Raw genomic sequence first — 17,721 nt, 5'->3', positions numbered from 1 at the left:
CCCCCTTTGAGAAATGGAGCAGTCTGTAAACACTTAGGACGGATTAGGTTGGAGAACGCAGGAGGTGAGGGTGGGGGGAGGATGGGAGGGGGAGTGAGGGTAGGAGAGGAAGGCGAGATTGGTGGGACTGAGGGACAGAGGGGTTAAGGAACTTGAAGGTGCTACATGAGGATCATTGTTGAGATAGGGAGGACATGACCTTGACCTTTCCAGGACTTCATTCAATGGACCAAGTAGAGAGAAGTATTTGCAGAATATCTCCTCAGTTTAGTGATTTTACAATTACAGGTCAGGAAAGAAGAAACAAGAAGTTATCTTATATTTTCCTATTCTTCCCTTTATTTCTGGTATTTTGTGTTGCATGTAGAACAGGTTAAGCCAAGTCAAATCAAGTGACATCAGGCAACTTTTAGGTGCCACCAACAGATAAGACCTGAGCCACACAACCTCCTCTCAAGAATCAAAAGCAAGCACATCACTCACATTTCTTGAAGAAAGAAACAAAGAGAGAAAGAGACAGGGAGGACAAAGATCCAGATCCAAACATCTGGCATAAACCATGGCCAGGGGAGGGAGAGAGGTCCCAGGATGGCTGATGGTCTAGCACAGAGAGCATACGTGAAAAGAGAGAACAGGGAGGAAAAAAGGGGGAGTAGAGACAGAGAGCAAGAAGGAGAGTGAGTTAGGCATACTGCCTGGATGCTCATGTGCTTGAGGGAATAGACAAACAGGGTTCGAGAGATGCAGTGGTTATCAGGAAGTTTACAGTAATCTTGTTGGCAGGACAACATGGACTATAATGTACACATAAGGTTTACGACATTCATTGAGCCTGACCTGCCAGAGGGAGAATGGAAACAGCTACCAGGGCTGAAGTAATTAAAGAATAAGCCACTAGTTACAATGATGAGCTAGCCAGCAGTTCAGTGAAGTAATCCTACTGTACATCTCATCATTATACCCTGCTGGGGTAAGGGACCGGAAGCAATTAATCAATGCTGACACATCTTTCTGGCAAACTCAAACATCCTGGCTAGCCTTTCTTTTATGATCTCAGATCCTCACGTTACAGATGCCAACATACACACCAATGTTGCTAAAATTAGTGGCGGACTTTGTCTGAGTTCCTTGTCTCAGCTTCATGATGCCAGCACCCGAAGATGTCAGAAGCTCTGGCCCCATGTAGACAGTAAACAGACAGTGGCTGGTGATGCTAATCTAACTTTGAGTTTTCTATTACCAGCGTGCATTGCTTGGCCCTGTCAGCAGAGGTAGAGGAGGTAGGCAGGCTAACAGGGCTCGCAACAGTCAAAAACCAGTTTGCTGATGGGAGGAGTGACTGCAAGATAGGAATAAAACAGGAATAAACTCCACACCACCAGGCAACAATGCTATGCTATTGCTAACGCTAACAGGCTGACTATTAAGCCTCTAGCTAACAGTATCTGGAGTGCCTGTCACATCTAAGGTAACACTGGGAGAGAGAGTTCTAACTGAAAACTATGTAGCGTAACACAGGTAACAAGGTAGCTTTAGCTGCAAGAAAAGCATGATGGATGTGGAACCATAGTGCCTAATGCATTTACAGCAGATTTTTAAGTGACATCTACATGCCTCTGTAAGCAGGTCCCAGAAGAACACAGGCCAGGGCTGTGTTGCCTTCCTCCTCGGCTCACACCGGACCTTAACAGGGCCCGTTTTGTCTTCTGTGATATTTGTGATCTGTGGATTTCGTGTTGTGTTCTGGATCGCTTTAAGCATAAACCAGAAACACAAGTTATGGCCATGCTGGGATCAAAACACAACCAAGCAGTGACTGAATAAGAATAAACATGCAGCTACACTCCCTATTTTCAATTCCCAAATCCTTTAATTGCTATAACAAGTCACAAACGAAGGGTAATGCGCAGTCTTTACAAGCCTGGTGTTCCTTTTAGCAGCAGGTAGCTTTCCGCCCTCGTCCATCATCTGCTCTATTTCCAAAAGTCGATGTTAAAGCTATGCATATAAAAGTCTTGGTTTCCAGAACGGTGCCAGAGTAAACTGGGTGGTATATGGTTTAGAGACATTTCCGTCTTCAAGAGTGAGGGTCCCAGGTCCCTGTTTGTGATGGAACAGCCCAACATTTGCCAAGTGCTGGCCATTTCTTAGGCCTCTTTGTGGCTTTGAGGAACACTTCAAAAACCACAAGTTATCATTGGACTAAGGGAGACCTGTAGCATGCACCTCCATCACCATCAACCTACACCCCATTATGCTCTCCTTTACTGACCCTACACACCTTGCACAATCCCCACCTTGCATTTTCCATCTGTCCGTCTGCTGCCAGTTTGCACACCTTTCTCCTCCTCCTCTCCTCCACCCATTTGGCAGTGCCAGCCTCCGCACCTTCCGTCTTTCTTTCCTTCCTTCCCTCCGCGGCCATCCATCCACACTGTCAGCACTCCATCAGTCTTGTCCGGCTGAGCTGTCAGGATGAATGGCAGTGCTGCCCGCCAGGTACGTGCTGTTTTATAAACATGGCTGATAGCTGGGGTCTGCTGTGTGGCCTTTTCAACGGATAAAATGTGTAGTACGAAAGTTTTTTAATGCAGCATGGCACAAACTGAATGAATATAACTGTGAGGAGTGCAAACCATAAACGTAACGAATATCTGATCAGATGCTGCCGTTTGCTCCTCAGTGATGGAGGCAGCTTAAATGAAAAAATGTGATCTTTGTATCACGTTACAAAAGCCCAAATTTCAGGTAAAAAAATAAACAAATACAATGTTCCAGTTTTGATACAACTTTATCAGGTGCCTTTGTGTATCTCTGCATTAATTAGATATCTTACTCTGCATGTAAATATTAATAAAACATGATTTAATCCAGCAAAATATATCTCACTGATGTCATCTGCTTACTGTTCTCCCTCGGCATTGTATAGGAACTGTATTGAGTTACTGCTCACGCAAACAATTCAACCAGCAAAGGAAGATTTTATGAAGAGGACACAGGAAACAACATGTATTTGTCACTGTATGCAAAACGTGCTTACAAAATAACTGTTCATTCATTTTTGGTATTTTTCTGACTGCAGATGGGTCTATTTAGATAAATAAATGTAACCAACTTCTTAAACAGAATTTCCTGCTTCTGCAAGCCCCCCCCAGTCAACTTCCTGCTCATCATTCCTACTTCATGTACTGGTGTACTCCACACAATATTTTCACGGGAAATGGAGTGAGGTCTAAAGAAAATACTTCTAAAAATCTTCTTTGTCTATTTTCCTTGTGTCAGCCAGTCACGTGCGTGTGCAAGTACAGTGCCCTGAGAAAATATTATGATTTGGTTTTGCAGTTATTTTTAGTCGCCTTTTCCTGGTTTGTTTTTTTGACATGTATAGTGCACCTTGTTCCACAGAATAACTCTGATTTCTTTTCTGTAAATAATGAAAAAGTGACTTGAATTATATGTTATTTTGCTCTGATGAATGTGGCCCTCTTTTTTAATGGAACACGCGAGGCATTCAGGATAATATACACGACCTGGAAAGTACACATTCATATTTGGGGAACATTTATAAAGCCACAATCAGTAATAAGCTGTAAAACCTGCTCAGAAAGGCATAAAAAATGCAGTCATTTAGAAACAATATACAAGCCTGACAGTATATAAAGTTTAGCTCCGAGGAATGATGAACCTCAGGTGTTTCACATCCACTTACATCCAACTGTTTTTCATACGGTTACTAACAGGCTTAACTATTGTGTTGGACTTTACTGTTATTATCATTAAAAGAACATTCACATGAACTTCAATCTGAACTTTTATGCTTCTTATAAATAAATGGCAGCAATTATTGAAATTTAACTTTCCTCATTAATGACTGTAGATGTAGGAGCATCATGAGTCATGTGGGGATTCCTCTCCTCTGACCAAAACATCCCTTTCTGTGGACTGCTGGCGGATGAAATATTAAAGCTAAGTGATCCAGAATATTCTCTCCTGATTAGACAGAGGTTGCTTTCACAGCAGGTCCCATGGTGCTACTGCAGAGAGAGTAAATATAAGTGAGATCTGTCCAGACCCAGCTCAGCTCCCAGGTTTTTACTGACAACTTCGTTCCATTGGCAAGAAAAACTGGTGATTAATACCCCTGCAACACTCAGTAACTAATTCAGGAATATATAAACATTCGGAAATGCTCCAAGAGCAAATACTCCATATTTATCTAAATAAAATGATTTACAGTTGCAGTTATGTTCAGAGCTAGAATTAGACGCAGAGTTCTGGAGGTGTTGTTTAATGTGGTGATAATAACCAAGAGGCTGTGATTATGTGTACAGCTCTGATGTGGTTGTGTCCTGCAACATCGACAAGTACCCATAATCATAGAGAGGAATGTCTACAAGGCCAGTATGGCATTATGAAATGATACCAGTGCATGTACACTGCCAAGCAGTGTCCTCCTGATTCTTAAAGCTAATTAACCCCTTTATTCCTCCGAAATGTAGAAACGAAAGCCTCTAAGAAAGGACCTGAAGTTAAAAAATATATCAGCACTGCCAATTACAATTCAAGACTCCAAAGTCATCTGGCAACTTTTAGGTATTCTCATTGACTTTTGCAACTTTTTAGTCTATCTCTTTACTTTGGAGGCAATGTGGAGAGGTTGAGAAAGTTTGCTGACGCACAAGAGTGACAGCCTGAAGACAGCCAATTGTGCCCAGCCAATGGAAGCAGAAAGTTGTTTTCTATTCCAACTACAGTTTGTAAAAGTAATTCACTGAAAAATAAGTAAAGGCAGACTGGCACCGTCAACAGCTTCCAGATTCTCTAAGATATAACTTAAGGCTATTTGTAAGTTTTCTCTGCCTACAAAGGTGGTTTCTTGTGAGGAGTGTGTAGTGGTGATGGTCACGCACCAAGAGTTTCAGCCATTATTGTGTTTACAATGAAAGAGATTAGAATACACCCTCTAAACAGTGTATTTCTACAGAACAGTCTGGACACTACAGTGAGTCATGAGTCAGAAAGTGATGATACGGGCTGGTTAGTCCAGGGCTAACTGGTTAGTTTGGTAACAGAAGAAACAAAGTGATAGAACTTGAAGCAAACCATTGGCGTTTGCTTTCTATCAATGGAAATAGCTCTTGGTGAGTAACGGAACAAAGTTTAATGTTAACATTGAAAAACATACAAACAGCACCTTCAACAAACCAGTATAGTGGCAACGTTACAGTTCAGGTTTCAGGTAGGCACAAACCTAAACTGATAACAGCAGAGTCAGAACTTCTTGCTGTGACTTGGCCAACACATGTGACAGACTACACTAGACAGTTTTGCTTCAGCATGTGCAGAAGATTGTCAAACTTGAGGCAAAAAAAATCTGGGGTGCTAATCTTTTTTCTGGGATATTTAAGTACCACCATTGCTCATTTTTGTGCCCCTCATCTCTCAGGTCAGACTGTTATCTATGTCGTATTGCGCAGCTGATCCCTTAAGACCATCTTCATTGTGTGTGATCCATGAACGCTCGCTTGCCACAGGACTTTGGAGACTGCCACTCTTCAGAATCCTGCCACAGACCTTCAAGCCTTTCGGCAGCTTGGCTCCATCACCTGAGTGTGAGTGTGTCCCTCCACTGTGTGAGCTCTACTGGGAGCCTGGAGGGGAGAAAGCAGCAGCCAGAGTGGTGGTCTGCTATACAGGCTCATTGAGTGAGCCAACAGAGAGCACTGTACCTGTTAAAGAGAGTAGCTGAGGCCACTCTGAACAAACCCCAGTCACATATGAAACCCGAGGTGCGCTGCGGATTATGCACAAGCGTGACTGCTTTACCAAATGAAAATGTAGGTTTTGGCCCGGACGTTCGAATGATTTTATTATTACTATTTTTTTAATCCCCTCTGCCCCCCTCCGCTGTTTAAGTCCCTAATGTACACCAAGCTCGGATGCTATAAAAAGGCTTTGTGTATTCAATAATAGCTTAATAGCTGCATAAAATGTCATTAACTGCTCCTGCTGGTTAGGTTACATCCACCCCAACTACCAGAGGGACTGAGGCCTCTCACCCTACATCCTTCACTTCTCTGCCCTCCTGCCTCTGTTTCCTTTTGTCATTTTCTAGCAAGGATCTCCTCATATTTCCACCTTTTCTCCTCCTCTGTTGCTCTTCAAATCCCTTTTCTTCACCTTTTTTTTAACTTCGCTTTCACAGGGCCTTTCTTTCACCCCTCCACTCTTCCATCCCTTCTTCCATCAGTCACCATCCACCGTGTTAGCGATACGCCTCTTGACAGGTAAGACATCTGCAGCTCCCTCGCCTGTCAATCTGCCGAACACGGGTCAGTCAAAGTGCTCGCCCAGCCTCCAGATCCAAACCTCGTCGGCCCGCCTCGTATCCCATCACCCATCACCTCTCAGATGCTGAAGGGGAAGAAGAAGGCCTGGGCTTCCTGTATGAGGTCATCACTGCGCTGCATGCGTCCCACCCGCGGCCAATTTATGCCTTCCGCTGCACACCAGCTCCTCGCGCCATTCTTATTTCAGCTCCATTAAAAATAATTGGTATATCGCTCCAGAATAAATGTTGAAGGGGAAACTGTGGCTGGTCATTCCGGCTTAGTTCAACACATAAAGAGGATGGAGAGTATTGGGCACATGGTGTAAAAGTTCACAACAGTATTTATTTTTTCCCCCTATCACTTATCCAAATTGGCGGTCAATATTTGCTCTGGTGATGATCACTTCCAGTGGCTCATTTTCTGAAAAGGATATCTCTTTACTTTGGTGTCGAATACTGCCAGCTCATAGCAGAGAGCACGTTGAAAGCATTATTCTCACCACTGTATGGTTTCCCCTCTTAATCCGCCACACTAATGACGTTAATGAAAAATAATTCTAATCTAATTAGCTCTTCTCTACAATCAGTCTCATTTCCCTCCTAGGTTTGACTAATCTGTGGTATTGGCAAAGAGTTATTTAATTCTCTCCAACAACACTGCAGCCCATTTTGCAGGAGCATCATCAGAGTAAGAATTAAGGCAGAAATGAAAACAGACAGTAAAATTTTTTTATTGAAAATGGGTTTAATATGAAGAACTGCCTGTATTTTCCACTGACATTCACTGTTATTTGTATATTTTGCCACAAGTCAGTGAGCAGTGCTCCATGTTTGTTCCAGAATGCCCTACTTTGTCAATGTGTTAAAGCCTCTGGAAGAGCATTCAGATCACCATGGACACCTTTAAGTCTCTACTGAGCAGCATGAAATTGTCTTAGCGATGGTATTTCTGTGAGGCAGCATGACCAACCACACCTATCAAATACTAGAGAAACTCTGGGATACAATACTGCCTTCTATTGAAGAATGAATCTACAGAAGGTGATGTAACTGGTTGATATGAGGTTTTATTTACTTAACAAAAGGCCAACACTGACCTCATATTTAGTCACTAAGTTTGTGTACTGACCTTAGGCTACAGTCCTGTCAAATAATATATCTTTTTTTTTTTTTTTACATGTTTAAACTGCCTTTTGGTTGAATGTAATCCATCCTAACTCCAGTCCTCAACTCAAGATCTCAAACCCTGGCTCTTCTACTTCAGTATCTTGTGCTCACATGAGTAACCTTTTCTCATTGCTGTGGGTGAAGAGAAATATGTTAATCATGGTTTTGTCTTTGCTTCATTTGGTGACTTCCAGCATAAATCCAACTGTTGCATGATAAGCACTCATAAAGCCTCATTTGGTCACCATCCAGAGCTAGTCTTTATCAAAGAATTTCAGGATGTGTTGCCATAGGTACAAAGCAAACATGCAGCTGTGTTGGAGTTATAACACACAGCTGAAAACTCTTAGAACAGAGGCAAAGAGAGGGACAGGGTGTGGGACTGATGTTCAGCTGTTCAGCACTGTAGGATTTATGAAGTTCTGCAATGTGCTGTGCTGTGAACATCTTGTAAGAGTAATCATGCTTGTTGTCATGATTTGACTTATGTGCTCTTCTATGGCTTTTAAAACTTCACCACCCTTTGCAGAGAACTTTTGAAAAGTCTGTAAATAAACAGAAAAATGGATGGTGGGCAGTCTTCCTTAGCTAAAATGACTATTGTGAAAAGTATGATTATAATTTCTAATTACACAGTTTTGTTTTCTAGACCTTGATTGACCTAAACTGATCTTATTCTGCAATCTGATCTTGTGTTGTGCATATAATAATAATATAATAACCTTGCTGCTACAGCCTTACTCAGTGTGGTAGTGCATGCCTGAACGAGAACATGCTATAACTGACGATACGTCAGTTATACATGTTCGCTGATTTTGTTCTACTACTATTACTTTACACACTTGTTGCTACAGTTCCTGTTTCCAGCAAAATGTTTCACCTCAAGGGACAATGACACAGGAAATAAAGAGCAGGGGAATGACATGCAGCAAACAGTCCAACCAGCCAGGAATCAACATCCTGTCTTTATTGATAAAGTAACATTTTTCTAAAACTAAATAAACCAACCCTGATGGTATGCTGCGGTTATCTTATAAAAATCTTCACATCAGTGGCGTGGGTGATTTGACAAGTACTGATGCAGGACAGTGGTGGGTACTTTTTGCTGTTACATTTAGATCATTTGTAATAATATAATAAATATTCCTGAAATCTGTAAAGCAGATGTTTGCTTTGTGATGTTTGTGTGTGTGTGTTTTTTATTAGATGAATAAGAATATGAACATCACGGATTGGGTTTTAAGAAATAAATATTGTAAGCATAAGTCCTCACAAGTTTAGTAATCGGTGTGTGTGGACTGTATGCCTGAGACTTGTATGCCACATGCTGCTCTGCACTGGATGTCCCATCTTCACAGCAGGATGATCTGCTGGCTCTAATTCCCTTCCATTAATCATTGGACTAATTTGTTTTCACAGTGCTGCGCTGACAGCCAGAGGTTCTTGTTACAACACAGAGGCTCATGGAGACTGTGTGTACATGGGTATGTGTGCGTGTGCACGTGTGTGTATGTGTGTGTGGCAGGGAAGAAAAACTGAGTTGGTCTCTCAGTCTCCTGCCTTCATTGCCGTGGATAGTTTGAATTTGCATGTGCAACAGTTGTGAGGGCAAACAAGTGTTTACTTTCTCATGAGTCTTACATCACAGATGGGGATTCAACTCTCTATGATTATGAAAAAGTACTTTAGACTTTTACAGTTGTAAAAAAGTTTGTAGATTTGTGAACGTGCCAAAAGTATCAACAATATATTTAACAATATCTATTAAAACCTGAAGATGAACTTCTTCTCTCTCTCAGAGAGCTCAGCCTCTCTTCCTCCATTGCTGCCTTTAAAGGAGATGAGAGCTTGTGTGATCGGTCACTTCTGAAGTTCGCTCCAACTCCACCTGCTGACTCTGGATCCCTCCTACTATTAACACACTCAGCCTGTCTTCCACATTGGACCCAGCACCCGTGCTAACCAAATTACTCAGGAAACAACAGCTCTTACTCTGCTGCCTTATCAGAGACCTGGAGAGAGTGAGAGAGAAAATACTTTTAACTAAGAAGTCGAGAGACACAACATCAGATTCACCTCAGCTCCTTGCCTCTAAAGGAAAGCAAACACACACACACACAGCTAAAATGTGTGTATGCCTCTGAATCAATCCAGGGTTTTAAATGTAACATTAAGACATATGATATTACATAAGACATCATCAATTTGCCTCTATGACTTCTACCATAAACCAGTAAATTACACTGTACAAGGCCAGGTTGTGTCCATTGTAGAGACCTACATCACCATTTTATACTACTGCAGTTCAAGCCATTTCTATAAAGCACCAGAGGAGACAACAAGTTTTCCCAGAAAACCTCATGCTGGACCACCCAGACGGCCTGAGCGCTGGGCAAACAGCATCACTGCTCTCCTTGAGGAGCTACAAACCACTAAGCCAATGCTTTTCTGTGTCCAGTGGTGACAGTGTGTACTTGTGATAAAAGCTGTTATTTTGTCATGGTCTGTAAAACCAGTACAAAAGAAACGAGTTAGGTTATTATTTCTGAGCTAACTATACTGTAGTTAATTGGCAGTGTGGTGGTTCTGGGAAAGAAAATATGCAGCAGTGACAACTGACTCTGGTCAGACAGTTGGCCTGGACATGGCAGCTGATTCAGCCTCTGGCAAATCTTCTCTACCACATTCCTTGTTCTGTCAGCATTTTGTGCATCATAATTTCACTAAAACACATATGCTCAGGAGCCTCTTCCCTTTGACAGACTACCTCTTTGCCCCTTTTATATCCCTGTTATATCCAGTAATATTAGTTATTATTCAGTGTTGTCAAGGTGGACAATAGATTGGTGAAATGGCATTTTCATGGTTTAATAACAAAACTGGTATCAAATATGACCATGTCCCGAAGTTGTAAACTTAGTGACTAGTTATCCCATTTCAGTATATACAGTACTGTGCAGAAACAGGGAACTGTGAGAAGGGACTACAAGACTGTGTGTTTCTCTTTAAAATGTACTTAGAAGAGGTAAGTGAGGGGTGCTTAACTTCTATGTCTTCATAGTGAAGCAAATATTTTTCTTCTTACTGCCACTTGGGGCTGCCAAAGTACAAAATTGCTAAACGTAGCTTCATACACATATACCGAGTATGTGTATGTGTTTCCATGGAGCAGCATGTGCACTAAGCGAGGTCCTGTAGGCGACTTTTCCTCCGAGTTCGTTTGATTACGTCTTTGTCCGTCATCAGGGGGCTTTTAAGTGCAGGAGCAGAACCCCACCAATCCCATGGTGACATAATGTTAAGATCCAAACTCCACAGGTAATGTATGAGGCTGTGCAGCTTTTAAATAAGCAAGACTTAGATGGGAGCAGAACCAAAGAAAACACTATATATCTATAAGCCACAGCTATAAATTTGTTAATGTGGTGGTGCAGAGAGAGAGAATGGGACTGCATACAGGGGACTAATTTGTAGATCAAAACCAGAAAAAAATCTGAAACAACTACAATAAGGTCAAGAAATTATGTGAAAATAAATAAAAAAATGTTCATTCTTTCTTTACACAAATACATTTCCACAAGGCACATCCTGTATACTGCACACACTGTAATTCATATACATGGTTACTCTCTTCCTACCTAATAATTACAACTCCTACCAAGTGCTGATTAGTGTAAAACCAGCTGAGTCATATAATAAAGTCTTTACTAACCTGTTTGTTATTTCTGCTCGTGACGCCATTAGTAATTAATTCCAATCAATAAGAACTCTTAAGCCTTTCCTCATTTGTTTTGTTTTTTTTCTTTCCTCTCTCTCGGAGGGAACGCAGGGCTTATCCAAAGTACACAAACAGGCCACGGCACACAGAGGCATGGAACTTCAACCTGCGTCCGACTGACGCTTTTCATATCCTGCAATGTAAGCTGGCTGACTCAGATCATTTGCAAACTTCAGACTGCCTGTTACTTCATCTTATACCAGTGTAATCACAAACAAAATGTTCTCAGTTATCCCAGTGGATTCTATGCTTTTGCAGCTTCCACGCTTCCATTCATAATTCCTAACCTATGTTTTATTAAAACTGATATATCATCATTTTAACATGTTAGAGGAAACTCCTGCCTGATTCACTTCGCCCAATCAAGCAAGCTTAAAACTACCACTCCTCTCAATAACCCACAAGAAGTCTAATCACACATTCCTGCCCTGTTTATCAGTCCATTCAGCTGCAGCTGTAGCATGCTGCCACCAGCTCCTGTCACTAACACTAACATCTAAACACTACCTTCCCACAAAACACCAACTAGGGGTCTGGAGCTCATCCTCATAATCACTCACAGAAAGAGAGGAAACTGCCATCCTAAAGCGGCTGGAGTGTCTGGATCCAGACACCTGCAATACTCTGAAGTGGAATGACTTTTTCTTCTCCAAGCACCATATCTGCCTCAGCTCTTGGACCAAAGCCTGTGCGCTTATATGGAGGAAAGGAGCAACCATGGTCTTCCCATAACTGAGCTGAGGCCTGTGCCACCTGGAGTCCATGAGACCTCAGACCTGAAAATGGTCATGGACCGCCAATAGCAGCCACTCAAAGTCAAATTTATTGACTTTGGACTGGTGTGTCCTGTGTCGGCAGTGTTCCCTGGTGTGTGTGCAGACCACCTGGTACAGGACACCAGAGGTGATGCTACATATCCCATTTAATAATATGTGGTCTCTAGGCTTGGTAGCTGCTGAGCTGGCCACAGGGTATGATGTGCTCAGTTTCATCATAGAAACTCACAGCCAGCCTGTGACTATTTGCTGGACCGAGGGATGGGTACCAACCATTATTTCAGGAGATAAAGCAACAGCCAGCAGCACTGGAGGTTTAAGACTCCAGAGGAGTTCACACACGAGACATTCTTCTACTACTACCACAGAAGCAAGACACGTCAGACTCAAGCGTCGTGATGACCTTGAGCGGCTGATGATGATGACGATGGGACACCACAGTGATCAGCATCTGTTGGATGAACCTGATCAAAAGGATGCTACAGCTGGACACTGACTCACTGACTGAATCAGAACAAAGAACATTCACTGCAGACATTCCACTACTACTTCTACAGGTTGATCAACTTTTCAGTTTTTACTTCTCATGCAATATTAAAATGCTGCATTAATGTTACATTTAATTATTTTGATATGGCTGAATGGAAAAGAAGACTGTGCAATGTTCCTACAATAAACACTATTCATGTTAAACAGTTTCCTTTAGCTGTTTATGGCAAAATATTTGTGTATGCTGAAAATGTGAACACACTGTTTCTACTAATAAAAGACGGTTAAACTAAGTTGCGTGTTACTCACCACTACCTCCCATGATTTCTCAATCCAACTGTGCTGTATTGCCCACGTAAACATCACATGACATCAACCACACAGGAAAGCAAAAGTCCAGATAAACACATGCCAGTGTATGTATGTGTATGCGATGCACCGTTTACAGCGTTGCTGTATGTATTTACATTATTCTAAAGTTATACATTTTATAAGCCGATGTATTTATTGCTTCTGCTCTTGAGGAGAGGGGCGAGTGGAAAGCTAAACAGAGGTAAATGAGCTGCTGGTTTACTTTTTAGAGCGAGGATGGACAGATAAGAAGTAAGAAGTCTCTGTGGAAATAGAAAACCCCAGAATACAACAGAGAGTGAAAGGGGGTTCATGTCTCTGACTGTGAGCTCAGCTCTAGCTACTTGCTTGATCAGATACACATACTGTTCCCCACACAACAGCTGTTAGTAACTTGTAAGTGTTAGTGACTCAAGACGTCTGGCTCATCCATTACAACACAATTACTACTATTGGTATTACACTTTTTTTCCCTTTGGCCTCATAAGTTGCTTTCACACGTGCACTGCCACCTTGAACTTTGTAGGCATTACCTGCATTTCTAGGTATTATAGATAATGGGTGGAAGATTTAAGATTGAACATCCAGGATAAGCAATTAAGCCTCAGTGAAAATGACAGTCAGTCATACAATCTAACACAAGAGGAGGAAGCCACAGGGGCTGAGAAAGGTAAGAAAACCACCGAGACACAGAGTGATATTAGTTATGTTTAAGCGTACATAAAACTGTGATACTGTTCTTGCAGGTTTAAATTATACCTGACATCTACCATTGCTATGTCTCATGGGAGAAATAGCCTTTTGACTAATTCTGTTGCCATCTAGTTTTAGGAAAGCAAATCTGATGGATGTTTCTCCAAGTGAACCAGAGACAAATGGAAATGTACTGGTGGTACCTGGGAGACAGCTTTCACATATTTAGCCCAGAGGTCGTGAAAAATGTACATGAAACAGTCTTAATCCTATATTGGCTGGAGCAATCACCTCAATAAAAGAGGGAAGGGGGGTGGCAAGTGAGAAGAAAACTCCTGGCCGTTAGATTTATAGACAGAAAACAGGCCCTGTGTGACAAGAACCTGAAGCTAAGAGCAAGCAAATTCACAATCCTTAATCACCAAATTGGGAGTTATAAATTTGCTGGGTTTTTAATAGGCTGTCGCCACAGCAGAGTTTACCAGTGCAGTACATGTATATAATGCCATCTCATGTGGAGCCTCACATTTGTGTATGAGAGTGAGTGTTTATGTCTGTGTCTGCATATGTGTCTTTTTTATGCATGTGTGCCTGCTTACACCCCTCCCTGTGCTCTTCATGCCTCCATGTGCGTCTTTATATCTCTGTGGCTGTTTGTGTCTTTTTTCGTGTGTCTATGTGAGCGGGTGTATTCGCTCATGCGTGTGTGGCCCTGCAGTCAATGGCCCGTTGCATTTTCCCCGGATAGCCGTGAAGGAGGAAAATGACCTTTAATATGCCCAGCCTTCTCCCCCAGTCCATATTAATGTTAATCTATCAGACTTGGAGTCTCCCTCACCATACAACACTGCCAATGTTCCCAGGGCCGTGGGGTGCAATCAGTGGTGTCGAACCACGCTGTGCTCACTGTAAGGGTGGGAATTAAAAAAAAAACAAAAAATGCGCGCACACACGCACACACACACACACACACACACACACACACACAAAGCGTGATCCCTTGCTGATTTTTTCATCCAAACAAGTCGACGCCAAACACCAAAATCTCCGTAGAGAGAGATTTAGAGAAAAGGAGGACACATCATGAAGAGTGGGAGGTTACAGGTTGACCTATGACTGACCCAGCTGGGAAAAGTCTAACTTAAAAAGCATAGAGTGGCAGGGCTATAACAGCAAGAAAATGAGTTGGATAAGTGGGCAACCAACACCTCACTCTCACTCATCTGAACTTCTAAAGCAAGGCACCTCACAGCTGATTGACCATTCACTTAAGTTATTGTGGCTACACGTGTCAGGCTTTCCATTCTCAGACCCCACATAATGCATTTTACATATATAACTGTCACATATAATGTCATTCTTTAAACAGCGATTCACTGATTTCAGATAGATAGACAAGGTTTTGTTCTTATGGAACAGCAGTGCCAAGTCACAGTTGCTTAACTATAACTGTTCAATTGCTGTTTAAGCCATGGGTTTAATGTCCCAGTGAAGCTGTGGGAGTGCACCAAGGATTCACCGGTCAGTTTCCATGGAAAAATGTGTTTATCCTAGCATTGGTTGGTTAAGAAAAATGTAATTAGAAGCATGCAGGAATCTCCAAAGGCTTCCGGCCAAGGTAAATATGTAAATAAACACAAATTCTTCATTGATGAAGAACTAACGAGTACACCCCGTTCCAGTCTCAAGGTTTGTGGTCTCCAGTGACCATTTAATTTGAGTAATCAGTTTAGAAATGTGCGTAATCTGACTTCTTCACCTCTAACTGGTCTTATTGACCATGGATTCTCGTGCCACTGTTCACTGCTCAAGCTACAGCAATACTAGGTTGTAAAATAGAGGAGATTTAATCTAAAAATTTAAGGTTTGTGGTAAAGTTTCACATAACTGAGACTGAAACCAAATGACAACCAGTGACAAGTAAAGAAAGCTAGAGAGAGAAAAGTATAAACAGGCAAAGAAACTGTAAAGAAAAGAAAAAAAATCATATATCACCTGTACTTGACTGAAAGAGAATGGAATAATTCCTGTAGCTGACAAAAATAAACCTGCAGGCCATTACAATCTGGATGGATGAGAGATGAATGAAAGGAAGAAAGAGAAGAAAAACATCACTTGGGAGGTCATTAGGTGCCATTCAGTCAGTGCCGCGAGTCCAGAGGTGGATTAACGTTGGTGGGAGGGGGTAGAGGTGGTCGAAGAGATGGAGAGAAAGGCTTCGGTCATTGGGTAATCTTTGTGCAGATCTGGCCACTTACTTGGAAAGTCTAAGCTAAGTGCAAGCAGGGAGTAGCAGTTTCAAGGGAGATTTGTGGAAACAAACTGCTAATGTGTTTTTTGTTTGTGGCAGGGAGATTTTATCAAGATGCATGGCATAAACAGTTTGGACTGTTTAGAAATCTTGCTACATTTCACCCTCGGCCTGCAGTCCAGCCTTCCCCTTTTTCTCCCCCAGTCCTGGTTCTTGTTGCCTTCATATGAAATTCAAAAACTTTTCCATGACTATACATTTGTCTCTGTGTTTCAATTTGCCACTTTATTCTTCTCTCTAACTTCTCTGGTTTTTAGTCCTCAACTAGTCCACAACTTGGGGTACTCCTGTTATTGGACAATGTGCTGTTTGTGTGAGGGTCAAAAAGTACTACACATTAACAATTTTATGACAATATTATATCCATTGAATTTAGGTTTAATTTAAAGAAAGACTTTGACTGATGAGGCTGTTTGACACTTCATATTAGCTTGCATGTATTGGACATTTAAACTATATATATAGTTGCATGTATTGGATATATATATAATATATATATATATATATATATATATCAGAGTTTCTAAGTTTAAGAAGTATGCACACAGTATGGAGTTAGTTGTACTATCACAGTAACATTAACAAGATAAAATGATATAAGTATGGAGCTAACTTTAGTCCTTAAACTAATAGTTTAAGTATGGAGCTAAAGTTAGCCTAGCAATTAGCCAAATAACTATCCCAGTATGCAGTATGCATAACTCAAATATAGATTTTTACATTTCAGTTTGCATATGGATTAAATAAATGAGTGAGCTTCAGAGGTGTTAGAGAAAGCCAGGCAAGCTGTTGCCCCCTTCTACCAGTCATAATGTTAAGCTAATCACCTGGCTCCACCTCTGTACTTAACGTGATATCCTTATCTAACTTCTCCAGAAAAAATGATTTAATCTCAGCAACAGCTCTGACACATTTTTAAAGGCCCTTATCCAGCTTGGGTAGGCCAGATTATTTCCTCTGAATCACACATTATGGGTGTCTGTTGTTTCTGATTAAGTACTTTTTAACAGCCTTATGTGTTGTAAGCCCATAATACAACTGATGTATTTGACTTGACTCAGCCTTGACACATCCTGACTCATGCAAGAGGATATTTAAGACCGCACACACCTCTCCCTGCAGCCCATCATAACACTATTGCTCCATCTTTTGTCTTTTTTTATAATGGTCCTGCTCTGTTCAATATTTGCCTTTCATGTTATTTTTTAGACCAAAATAGACGTTCCCCTTTCCGTTTTCGCTGCTCTGATTCCATCTCGCACATGTCAAACCGTCTGACCAGGTGGTTCAATACATCTGCTCCCATCTGCCGTCACTCCACACCTCACCGCGTCTAATGTTGCTGTCTGGTTGCCATGAAAACCAGTACGGCAGGTCCCGTTTGGCCCCCGCTACGGCGAGCAGGGGCCCTACGCAGTGTGTGCCTGCGACGGCCAGGAGCCGGCGGGTTTGTTATGGCGTGTCGCCACCCTCGGCGAACCACACGGCCTCCTGTTTGTTTGAACAAGGCCCCCGATGCCCGGCTGTTCTCTCGCTGTGGCGGAGAAAAATGAAATGTAAAAAGCTGTCAAAGCTCAGCTGTCACTGGGAGCAAATGGTAGGAGAGAGAAGGGAAAGAAAAAAGGTAAGAGCTTATTAAGAGAAAGTACAGGAGGGAAAGGCAGAAAAGGAGATTAAAGTAGAGGGTGAGGGAAAAAGAATAAGGACATTAATACGGAGTATAATAATAAAGACAGATAAACAGAAATACAAATGGATGGACAGAGGAGGGGAAGGAGGGAGCAGGGATGGGCAGAGGTAGAGAGCTTGTAGCTGTACCACAGAG

General features: G+C 41.9%; 1 long non-coding RNA gene across 2 annotated transcripts in view; it reads right to left on the bottom strand.

Moving 5' to 3' along the window:
- LOC127139214 (uncharacterized) overlaps positions 1–17,721 on the bottom strand; it is a 114,952-nt gene that overhangs the window by 57,646 nt on the left and 39,585 nt on the right. The window lies entirely within an intron of this gene.

The sequence above is a fragment of the Lates calcarifer genome, linkage group LG23 (genome assembly GCF_001640805.2).
Source record: "Lates calcarifer isolate ASB-BC8 linkage group LG23, TLL_Latcal_v3, whole genome shotgun sequence".
In the NCBI taxonomy this organism is placed as follows: domain Eukaryota; kingdom Metazoa; phylum Chordata; class Actinopteri; family Centropomidae; genus Lates; species Lates calcarifer.
The sequence above is the reverse complement of the archived record's forward strand: the minus strand, read 5'-3'. Positions and strand labels throughout refer to the sequence as shown.